A 12,010-nucleotide genomic window follows, 5' to 3' on the forward strand; every position below is an offset into this window, starting at 1 on the left:
ACTTGTTAAAAGTCTGCAACATGGTAGACAAGATTTGGAGTTGCACAAAGCAGGCTCTCTCTCTCTCTCTCTCTCTCTCTCTCTCTCTCTCTCTCTCTGTGTGTGTGTGTGTGTCTGTGTGTGTGTTAAAAATTAGCAGCAGACAAATAAACCGATGATGAACCAATGATGAATGATGCTAATAATGAGTCCAGACTTTGCTGAAAGTGACCAAAGGGGTTATAGGGCAAGGAGTGGTTAGACAGAGGAGGCGGTGGGACAGAGAGAATTAACATAACAAAAAACTTTTAAAAGTTCATTTCATCATGATGCGTTTTAAAGTCTTACACATGCCACAAAGAGATGGCTATGATACTGGTATCCATGCACTTCAGTGCTCTCACCAGCTTTATGTTACAAGCAAAAGCAACATTAGCAGCCATAAGTCTTTTTAATATGCCAAGAAATAATGACATACAAAATGTATGCTATAAAATCTTAATACGGACATTCATACGACATAAATTTTGCATACATTTAAATGAGCCCGAGATACAAATGATATTGAGCCTGTACCCCAGGGCATTATCCATTGTCATCTGCAGTAATCCTAATTTGAATATATATTTTTTCTCTATTTTTGCTCATCTTAATTTATCTCCAAAATGAGGCTGTACAGTATGGGGCTGATGTTCACAGATACTAAACTGCTGAAACTCCAGCTGTCTTTAATCAGGATTAAGAGTGAATAGTGCCTCCAAAAGATATGTTTCCCCTGTGAAGAGCAATCCGTTGCCAGTGATCACATAATACATGAAAATGTATCCTGCTGGTAAGACCACTTGCCCATTCAGTCCTTTAAAGTAGCCAAAGCAATGTACAACAATGCAGCATTCTGTTCCCAGACTTTGAGCCTCTAGCCCCTGAAGTTACTTTCCTATAGATTAAAGTACTTCCCCATATATTAATAGTATATTCAAGGAATTCTTTTCGAAAAATCTAATATTTGGAATGATCAGGTTCACACCCAAAGCTGTGAATTCTGCAAGGCATTGACCTCTGTGAAAGAACCCGTCTGGCTATTCATTTCCCCCTAAGAGTGCTTTCATATCGGACAGAATTTCAGGATACTTGCTTTTGTTTCATGTTTAATGCAATACTTCATGTCAACAACGTTGTTCCAGACTAATGTCCCTTTCACTATACAATTGACATGTTTCTTTTAGGGTGCCTCACAGTAGGGGTCCTTGCAGAGAACATTGCTGTGAGCTGGCTTCACCTAGCAAAATATCAAAAAGGGTGGATGGAGAGGGAGAGAAAGAGAAAGAGATGGATAAGTTTTTCTGGGGAATTGCCAGCAAAATATTTTGCCCATTTACAGAACAAGATTTCAGATTGCATTTGATAAGAAGGTAGCTTTCCTCATAGGGAAAGACTTACAGAAATAAATGGGTGGTTGGGTGAAATAAATAAAAATTGAAATTGAAAAGCAAAGCAAGATATATATTTTTAAGCGGTAGACTCATTCACTATGGCTTACAGCTAGGAGGTGTTCATGAATATGAAAAGAAAATACAGTCAAGATAATAAAAAAAAACCTTTGAGCCACAAATTATTGTGAACAAAAGAGGATGGGTTGAATTCCTTGTGAACAATAGTGGCATTTTTATTGACGCCACTTCTTCCCAGTTTTCTGTTTCTAGTTTACTGAATCAATCTGAATAATTTAGAAACAGGATATTTAGAAAAGGCACATATTTGGAAAAGGCAGTGCTGGCCCTACCATTAGTAGATACTGGTGGGTTGTGATGAGGTTTGGAAGCACTGAGCTGTGTGGGCTGTGCAGCCAGTGGCAGAGGAAGGGGGCGGGGGGCAGTCTGCCCCGGGTGCCATCTCTGAGGGGGGTGACAAGAAGGCACCCTGCCGGGGGGTCACCCCACCACCCCTGGGCGCGTTGGCATGAGCCACTGCCATTGCTCCGCTGCAGCCGCGTGCGGAGAGTCCTCCGCTCATGGCTGCACCCTCCGCTGCCGTCCATGCGGCGCTCAAGTGGAACTGTCAGCAAACTGCCTGGCAGCACATGCACAGCAGTGCTACTTACTGTGCTGCGCATGCACCCTACATACGGCGCGCACGCACGTCCCGCCCCCCAACACCCCACACCAAGTGCCGGTTCCCCTTCCTTCGGCCCTGCATGCAGCTTGTCTTGTACCCATGAACTAGCAGTAACCACTAGTTATGGGAGGAAAAACGTAATCTTGCCCTTCTCCTCGGGCAGCAAACTGTCTTGGGCTGGCTGCGCTGTTTTGTCTGTAAACTCGGCATCACACTATCAGATGCAATAGATATCAGATGCTTTCCCCAGCCTTGTGGCCTCTTGATGTTTCAAATTACAATTCCCATCATCCGTTTCCACTACCTGGGGCTGATTGGAATTCTAGTGGAAACATCTGGAGGGCCATAGGTAACCCATCCTTTGTTCTATTTTCTGACAAGAATTGCTACCTATTTTTTACAAAAATATATAAATCAGTAAATGTTTTCTCAAGATATTATTGGGAAACTGAGAAACAGGAGAGAAGTAGCAGAGAGTCCCCGTTGGGGCAGCCTCCAAAAGCACAACTGCTCTCTGTATTTTAGGAAATGCTAATGCAGCTGGTTGCAAATGCCAGAAAGGCAACACAGACATCAGCCTGGGATTTGATTTCTCAATCTGGAGCTCACTGTAGATCGGTCCTGGGTGGGTTGGCTCACAAGCAGCCCTGCGGTGGTATTAGACTATGGAGAACTGTTATGTGTCAGCGTGCGTTTTACGCACACTCCTCATAATGAATTATGAAGCGGCAGGACAGCATCTTTGTGGGAATGGCAGCGAGGAATAGAGCCGGTGTGTGCGCATTAAGAGCGAGGAGTGAGAAATGGGAATAAATATCACACCAGCTCGCTGAAATACAGTTTGATCTTCTTGAGTTTCCATTGGCTCACCTGGGAAATGAGGATTACAACAGCCTCATTTGGAACATTGGAGTCTTCCTCAATTAAAGGAAATGGCAAAGAGCAGGAGATCTGAAAGAGAGTAAAACTTTGTCAAAGTCAGCACACTAACACTATTGCGTGTTTTGCTTCTCAAAGGTTCTGTTTTCAAACAGAACTAGCAAGAATATTAATTCTTCATGCATTACAATGCCATTGTTTCTTTTGAATGCTCGTAGACATAGGATCGAATTCAATGTAGTACTAAGGAGATTGTTCTGTTGGTGCAAGGATTTCTGGCTGTCTTGTGGAATAGCGGCGCTTTCCACCACCCATATGCTGTTCTGGGTGTTCTCCTGACCCCTTCAGAGTGGATGTTGGGGAGGGCAAATATTGTTAGGATATTTCCGTTCCACCTTAAGAGAGAGCAGGCTTGTGAGTCACAGAGTCTGCGTATTTCCTGTTTCTCAGGATGTTTTATGTTTGCTATTGCTTTCGTTTTCTCTCTCTGCGCCAGAACATGATAGCAGTCGGTCATGCTTTTCTTTGTTCTGACCAACGCTGAATAAACATTCTAAATGATACCCTCCTGAGTGCGACTTTTGCTGTGTGAATTCTGCTGACAGAGTGTAGCCCAGGAATGTGGCAATCTGTTTCTGAGGCTTGGTGCCGCTAATTGCTGATACTGCGTGACTACGGGAGGTCGATGGATCGTCTGGAGACGACGTGGAGGCAGTGATGGCTTTGTCTCCCTGGCAGTATCCCAACAAATATGGGTGTGGGGAGATGAAAGCCCCATTGCATGAGTGGCAGTCCTTCTGCTGGTTTCCGGTAGTGGAATCAGGTGCATAGTCACACAATAAAAATCCCATTCTAAACAGAATATATTCTGGTTCTCACCTCTTAGTGATTTTACTGTTTAAGTCTTTCCCCCCAGTCTTTAAAATCACATAAGCTGCATGGGGAATTTTATTAAAGGGCGTGGTACGAATTTCTCTGACAAACAAGCAAGCATAGGTTGTGCATCATAGCACTCTATCTGAATGTAGTCAATGGAAGATAAAAGAGAAAGCTGCCCTCCCACCCTGCCCTCAACAAAATGGCAGGACACAAGGCGCAGCTGTTGCTTTGCCAGTATATCTCTTCTTCCCTTGTCAGAGTGCTCTGTTAGGCTGCAATCCGGTGAATACCTTTCTGGGAGTAAACCCCATTAACGTAAATCCATTGGGACTTGCTTCCAGGTAAGCATGGCTAAGATTAGACTGCACAAGGCATCTCACTGGCTTGGGGAAAACTAAATTGACTATAGATTCTTTTTTCATATCATTAATCAAATGAAGAAGTGCTTTGGCAGTGATGGATCTGTTAGGCAGGCCTCCTTACAGAGGTGAAAGCAGTTGTTACAAGAGTTGAAAGTTTGTTTTTTTGATCCTTATGCTGTAGATTTATTGGCTTACTCAAAATCAAAAGCTGTGTAGCTTCTAAAAACAAAAGAGTTGATTAATTATTCTGCAGGCAAATATTTATTAAGCACTGTAAAGGTTTGGCCTACCAGAGGCATGTTACACCAAGCCATGTTACACCTAATCTATCTACATTGTTCCAAGCCTGGAATGGAAGTGATGTTTTCAGGCCGAGCCTTACTATTAGGCAAGGCACAGCAGTGAGACCTTATTCAGGTGGCATATTTTGCAGGGTATCATGCAAAGGCAGCAAACTACCAGCTATTTCATTCATTTATCTTCTCCTGCAACAGGTATTTGAATTTTCTGCATCATCCAGCAAAACATCTTTAGCTAACTCTGCATCCACCTTCTGAGTATTATGGTAAAAGTTTATGTTGGAATAATTTTGTTTGTCGAAGTATCTAGCATTTCACACATTGTTAGGGCCTTGTATGAAACACACTTTCTTAGCAAAAGTATGCATTTCAAAGTGCAGTGAGCTGTGCAATATGGCCATTTTAATTATGCAAGGCCGTAAGTGACTTTATGAATTACATTGCAAAAAGGCATTATAATTCCTCAGTTGCAATTATGCAGCAAATGAAAAATCTCATAAGGAAAATGAGGTTCAAAGGGAGGCCAGAAGAAATATCAACATGTGTATATACTGTACAAGGACACAATCAATATTTAATTGTCTCAAATGATCACATAGATACCTGCTGTTTCCGGGGCTGGATGAACCACCTTCCTAAGCATTTAATAGTGCCAGGTTCTGTCTAGGTTTGCAAGGCTTTATCAAGATTTGGGCCTTTATTATGGGTTATAGAGGGCTCCAGCATAGAAAATATGCTATACTTGCTGTCCGCATAGAAAAGATGAGTGGCTTCCTTATTTCTTGCAGCATATAAATGACAACAAAATGGCACACGAAACAACATAATTGTGCTTTCTTTGCCAGAAAAACATAAGAAGCCATTTTAGGTTTTAGCTCTTTGGTTGCATGCAGGGCCAGCACAAGACATTTTGATGCCTGAGGCAAAGGAAAAAATGGCACCTTCACTCCATTCCATATAAAGAAGTCAACCAGACTGGAAGCTGAATCTTATTTCAGCAGCACCTGGTTTCAACAGCAGTAGGGCAGCATCCTCTGTCACACCTGAGGGCAGTCGGCTATTAAGGAGCACATTGCTGGCCACACTGCTCTGTCCTCCAACAGAGGGAATGCTCAGGGGACTCGGAAGGAATGGCCAGGAGACTGATGCTGCTGCTATTCCCACCCACCAGCATCGGCCACCTGAGATGGCTGCTTCACTCTGCTTAATGGTAGGATGGCCCTGCATGAATAGTAACAGAAGAGCTATGCGAAATCCTTGAGGAGTTATATAACTCTACATGGCTTGGCCCAATGGGTTGGGTCCCATTGCACCCACCACCGAAGCTCTTTGAATTAGTGGAAGCATCAGTTGGTGGGAAAGGGTGGAACCAATTTTCACTGGTTCTCCCTTTCCCATGCAGCCCCCTAGATTTGCTCTAAAGATTTGGAAGAGTGTGGCAGGTAGCACAGAGGAGTGCAGAAGGAAGGGAGAATTTATAAAGAGCACCTCCCTTATGGAAGCTTCTGCTGAGTCAAAGATTCTTCCATAAGTGGATGGACAGAACCCCAGTGGGCCTGCAGGTATTTTGTAACCAACTATCAATACTCAAATACAAATGTAGAGACTGAGAACCCCGGCTGTAGAGTTGAAAATATTCTCTGTCATTCTTCTCTCTGATTGGAAGATCTTTACATGTCAAACTTCAGCCTTCTAAAGAGATGTTAAGATGTTTGTTAATGTCATTATTGCCTAAATTTGCATATTTAATATTGACTTCGAAATGGAAATGCTTTTTAAAAGATGAGAATTTTCTTCTTCCAAAGATACTTCTGCACACCTGGTCTTCCTAAGTCAGCAAAGGGGGAAAATTAAAACAGTATGAATATGTAAAGAAATTTCCCAGAGCCATCCGTGCATGAAAGCCATGTGTTAGGAAAATGAACAAGTCTAAATGCTAAATGATGTATTTGAAAAATGTAAATGTTATAAAATATTACCTACATTATGTGAACCTCGCATCTCAGAAATGGCTGATTATCTGAATCTACCATGTGTCTCCCATCTAATTAGCCTGTGTAAATAGCACTGCTATATAAACCTCAAGTTATTAAGTTATTTGCATGTTCCACAGCCATTAAGTTAAATGATTCCCCCCCCTCTAAAACCAAGATTCTCCAATAGAAGTATATAAAAGTTTCTGGGGTGTGCTTACCAAAAACTGAAAAGGAGTTGTGCTATTTTATTAACAAACAAACAAACAAACAAACAAACAAACACCATACCATCTGATCCACAATACGACTCATGTACTTACTGTATTTTTCACTCTATAAGACACACTTTTTCCCCTCCAAAAATTAAGGGGAAATGTGTGCGTCTTATAGAGCGAATGCAGGCTCCATGGCTTCAGTGAAAGCAACGCGAAGCCTACGGAGCACACCGATCCGTCTTACTCTCCTGACTTCGCTTCACTGGAGAGGCACTGCGCAGCTTTCCCTCTCTGCGCAGTTCCCCTTCAGCGAAGCGGGAGGAGAAATGGAAGGGTCTCTGTTTCTCCTGCCGGTTCGCTGAAGGGGCGCTGCGCAGAGAGGGAGAGGTTTTTTTTTCTTGTTCTCCCCCTCTAAAACTAGGTGCGCTTTATGGTCGAGTGCATCCTATAGAGCGAAAAATACGGTATTCATCTTACTCTCTGAGCCTGAGGGCTGGTTTAAAATGTGATTGATGGAAGTGCCCCTGTGATGCCTGTAGGTGACACCTCTTCTCCATAGGGAGATTTCTCATACTACGTCCTACCATTGGTTCAGCTAGCACAGAACTTTCTGCTCTTAATGACAGCAAATCCCCAGGGTTTCAGAGAAGTCTTTCTCAATCCCATTGGGGAAATGTTGGGGGTTGTTCCTGGGCCCTTTTCCATGCAAACCAGGAGTAGCACCATTGAGCTGTGGCTCTTCCTGCCCTTGACCCAGCCTTGCAGAATCTAGAGTGTATGTGGTTTTCAGATCCTGGTACAAATAGAATACATTGCAATAGTGTACATTGAAATGGATGCACTGGAACTAGGCAACTTCTGAACCAATTAGAAGAACAGCCACAGGTAAATAGCACTGCAATAATTCAGTCTTGAGGCAGCCATGACATCGGCTCCTTTGAGAGGAAAAGTGAGATATAAATTTAATAATAACAAAATAAATTAATGGATCACTGTAGCCAAGCAATCCCTATCCAAGAAAGGCTAGAAGGCATATCAGCCTAAGCTAGTGAAAGGAATGACCTGAAGGCCACTTGAGCTTCCATCAACCTTGCTAGATCTTTCCTTTTTCTGCTGTTGCCAAGTTACATATTCAAGCAGACAACTACAGTGGCTTCCTCTCTTTCCCCTCCCCTTCTACTTATTTAATGGCATGGAAGCCCCAAAGAAAAATGAAGCAAATAGTATATTCCATCACACTAACATGCCTCCATAAGCAGCTGCCACGTTAATCGGTTCTCTGCCGTTGACCTTTTCGGAATGGCCTTATTTTGCTACAGCATTTATCACTGGGCCAAAATGTCAGTGAAGAACAGGGTAGCAGCACTTACAGCAGTTTGCATATATTTCTGGAAATATCACCTTTGCTGATGCCCCCATAAAGATCTCCTCGGACAGGAACAAATAGAAATAGGCTAGGAGCTGATTTCTTAGCCATTGTTTCCTCTGTATAAAGGCAGGCAACCTGATTAGAAAATGTCAGGGGGGAAACTATTGCAAAATATATTAGCTATAAAGGCAATAAGAAAGTAGCAGGAAAGGCTAAAATAAGCTCTTTATTCAAGCAAATGCAAACGACTCTTAAAAAGGTGCAAAGTTTCTTTGCTGTTTGTTCCTGTACTGCCAATGAACTGAGCCAGTCAAACAATTATAAACACTTGGATAAATGCTTAATTGTTTTCATCTAAAATAGCACCCTTGGCATTCAGGGCACTTTCCACAAATGGGTACTCAATTCTAAACACATTTACTTAGAATTTACTTCATGCTCCATGAAAATTACATCCAGACACAGGAGGACAGAAGCCCAGAATAGGTGACTTGTAGACAGGGACACTTTGTTTATACAGCAGCTCATTCCAAAGAAAATATAGCCACAGCACACACATTTGGAGGTCAATAAAATATAACAAATCTTGGGTTTGGACCCACAGAAACTGCCCAAGTTCCCATATTTTTAATGGCCCCTCTTCTGCCTATAACAGCAGCTGAATGTGCAGAAATCTTCAGATTAACTTGGCAATGAAGTTCTTTCCAATAAAATAGCAGGAAAAGCTTCACTTGCTTGATTTTTTTTTCATTTGTACCACATTTTATTGTATTACATTTTTAGCAGCTGTGAAAAAGCGGAACTCCATGTTGGGGATCATTAAGAAATGGATCGAAAATAAAATGCCTGTAGTGAAATGTGATCCTGAACAGACCACAGTGGCTTATGCAGTACAGTGGTACCTCGGGTTACAGACGCTTCAGGTTACAGACTCCACTAACCCAGAAATAGTACCTCGGGTTAAGAACTTTGCTTCAGGATGAGAACAGAAATTGTGCGGCAGCGGCACAGCGGCAGCAGGTGGCTCCATTAGCTAAAGTGGTACTTCAGGTTAAGAACAGTTTCAGGTTAAGAACGGACCTCCGAAATGAATTAAGTTCTTAACCCGAGGTACCACCGTATAGGCAAGGCTTTATAGAGTGTGTGGAATGGAAAGTGAAACTAGAACAGATGACTGAAATGCAAAGGCGATATGTGTTAGTGAGTTTATTAGGACTGTTCTGTTGTCATCATTAGACAATAACAGAGTTGGTTAAAATGCTGAAGTCTCTGACATTCATGAGAGAACCTTCATTTAAATATGTGGTGCAGCCACACTTGGAATACTGTGAGCAGTTATGGGTATCTCCTCTTCTTGCTCAGTTCCAGTTTGTACTGGCTCTCTTGGTCTTACGTTGAACATGGCCCCTTAAACATGCCTACATTCAGTTCTGTTCTCAACAGAGGGGATTTCAGGAGTCCAGTCCCCGGCTTGATAACACAGTGAGCGTAGTTAATTAAAAAGGATGATTTATTGTCAAACAAAGAGGTAGCTCTGGACGGCTTTCAGACAGCCTCCACTCTCATCAATCAAGATGTCCTTTCTGAAGACTGCTTCCGGCATGACCAGGAGCAACTGAACTTTTGCTTCACACGCCTTTTGTTTTGCTTCCTAGCTTGCAGCCCTCCCATTCGTCGAGACCTCGGACTGAGTGGGTCAGCTCCCGCCTCTTCCCCATTCTCTGAGAGGCTGTCTCTTAACTCTTTCCCACCTGTTTGTGCTTCCGGCAAGCTTTGACTGCGTTCTAGCTTGCTCCCCGCCATTTCCTTATCAGCCGGCATTCCAAGGGGCGGGGGAGTTGGCACTAGTTGATGCTCATTCTGAATGGCAGTTAACCCTCTCTGTTCTTGGCTGCTTTCTTCAGTTGGCAGCAACCCTTCCCTGGGAGCTGGCTCATTCATGACAGGGGAGGTGAAAATAGCTTGTTTCTTTGAGTGCAGTGGTGGCTGATGTAGGTACATTTCCCCCACTGATGCGATGCTCACATCATTTTATGAACCTCTCTCTTATCTTGCTATTTTAGAGGTGGTAGCCATTTTGTCCCTAGCAGACTCGAGAAAGTTGGTGACTCCTGGCCTATACAGAGACTGAAACCATATGGAGCAGCAACACCCAAACAACAAAAATTCCCAGTTTTGTGTCACAGACCAGCAGTTTCTGACACTCCCTTGGTTCAGAACTATATTACAAATTATATTTCATATGGCAGTAGTAGTAGGTGTAATGAAAGCTTACATTAATGGTCCCAAATATACACAACACAATGCCATTTTGGAAGATAAAACAGCAAATAGGACATAACAGTGTATAAATCACACTCAGTGTGATTACCTAGTCAACATAAAATGCCATATTTTAGCTTTTTTTAAAAAAAGGTTTTTTTAAAGCTATAAAGAGCCATAAAATAAGAGAACATGTAAATCAATATATCTTTTCATTTTATGCTACCATTGATCCTGTACAGTTATGGAATAATCACAAATGGCGTTTTGACTGACTAAACAATTATTAGTTCAAACTTAGCTAGTAAAATGCTCTGCTTCATATACTGCAAAATGTGATTTGCACAGCTTATTACAAAGAGCACAATGATAAACTTGATCCAAACCCTATAAAAATGTATGGGAGACATTTATGTGACTACTGGGCTATAGATGAGGCTTGTGCAGTAATAACTAGTACTGTTTAATAGCAGGAACAATAGCAGCAGCATTTTAGTACATGTATTTATCCACCCTTAATGGGGATGCATTGCAGAAATAACATGAAAAATATGGCTGAACTGAAATGTCTACCCAGCTTCACATGTAATTTTATTAGTATTTGTCTATTTTGCTTTAAATATTTATAGCCTGCCTTTTGATCTGAAGATCCTCCAGGATAGCTTACAACAGATGATACTGCATGGTCATCATAAGTTCTATACCACTTTCCACCCAAAGCAGCTTGTAAAATATCAAAAGAAGAGCAATAATGATTTCTAAAAATAATAAGAATCATTACAAATCATCATAATGTCAATAAGTAAAAGAATCGTTTAAAAAGATCAATCCACGAAGCACTGTATGAAACAATACGAATAAACTACCCTAATTTAACAGTTTAAAATGAAGCAGGAGACTCTCCAGAATAACATCCAACAGAGAAATGAAATAAAAATAGTACTATAAAATCCCCCCATGTGCACTGTATTTCTTGTCATTTCCTATTTGCAGTTTTATCTTCCAAAAGGAAATTGTATTGCGCATATCTGAGACCATTTAAAATATTCTTTCATGATGCCTATTACGAATTATATCTTATATGGCAGTAGAGGTATAGCTCTGCACCAAGGAAGTGTCAGCAGCTGTTTGTTGGGCACCTAAACTGGAATTTTTGTTTGTTTGGTTTAATAATCAACCCCTTTTCCAGGGAACTCTGGGAATTGTAACTCTGGGAGAAGAGGAGGGGTTTCCTATCAATGCTCAGCACATTTAACAAATGACAGTAATTCTTGTGGGGGAAGATCTAACTGTATAAAGTAGTCTGATACGGCTTTAAATGTATAGTGCCAATGGGGTCACAAGTTCAGAAAGTGCTGTTGCAACCATGTCCTGTTATGGGCTTCCCACAGACATATGGTTGTACAGTGTGAAAATAGGATGCTGGTCTAGGTGGGCCACTGGCCTGATTCAATAGGCTATTCTTATGTTCTTACAGGGACACTGGTGGCACTGTGGCTTAAACCACAGAGCCTAGGACTTGCTGATCAGAAGGTCAGTGGTTCGAATCCCCGCGACGGGGTGAGCTCCTGTTGGTCCCTGCTCCTGCCAACCTAGCAGTTCGAAAGCACGTCAAATTGCAAGTAGATAAATAGGTACCGCTCCGGCGAGAAGGTAAACAGCATTTCTGTGTGCT

At 42.0% G+C, this 12,010-nt stretch overlaps 1 long non-coding RNA gene across 1 annotated transcript in view; it reads right to left on the bottom strand.

Moving 5' to 3' along the window:
* Positions 1 to 527: 527 nt before the first annotated feature.
* LOC309353787 overlaps positions 528 to 12,010 on the bottom strand; it is a 103,410-nt gene continuing 91,927 nt past the window's right edge. Inside the window, exons 3-4 of the long non-coding RNA XR_014162010.1 lie at positions 2,965 to 3,045; positions 528 to 1,258 (exon numbers count right to left, since the gene is read on the bottom strand). This is a non-coding gene — a long non-coding RNA (uncharacterized lncRNA). The remainder of the gene's footprint in view (positions 1,259 to 2,964; positions 3,046 to 12,010) is intronic.

The sequence above is a fragment of the Podarcis melisellensis genome (genome assembly GCF_964234715.1).
Source record: "Podarcis melisellensis genome assembly, chromosome: 1".
Classification (NCBI taxonomy): Eukaryota; Metazoa; Chordata; class Lepidosauria; order Squamata; family Lacertidae; genus Podarcis; species Podarcis melisellensis.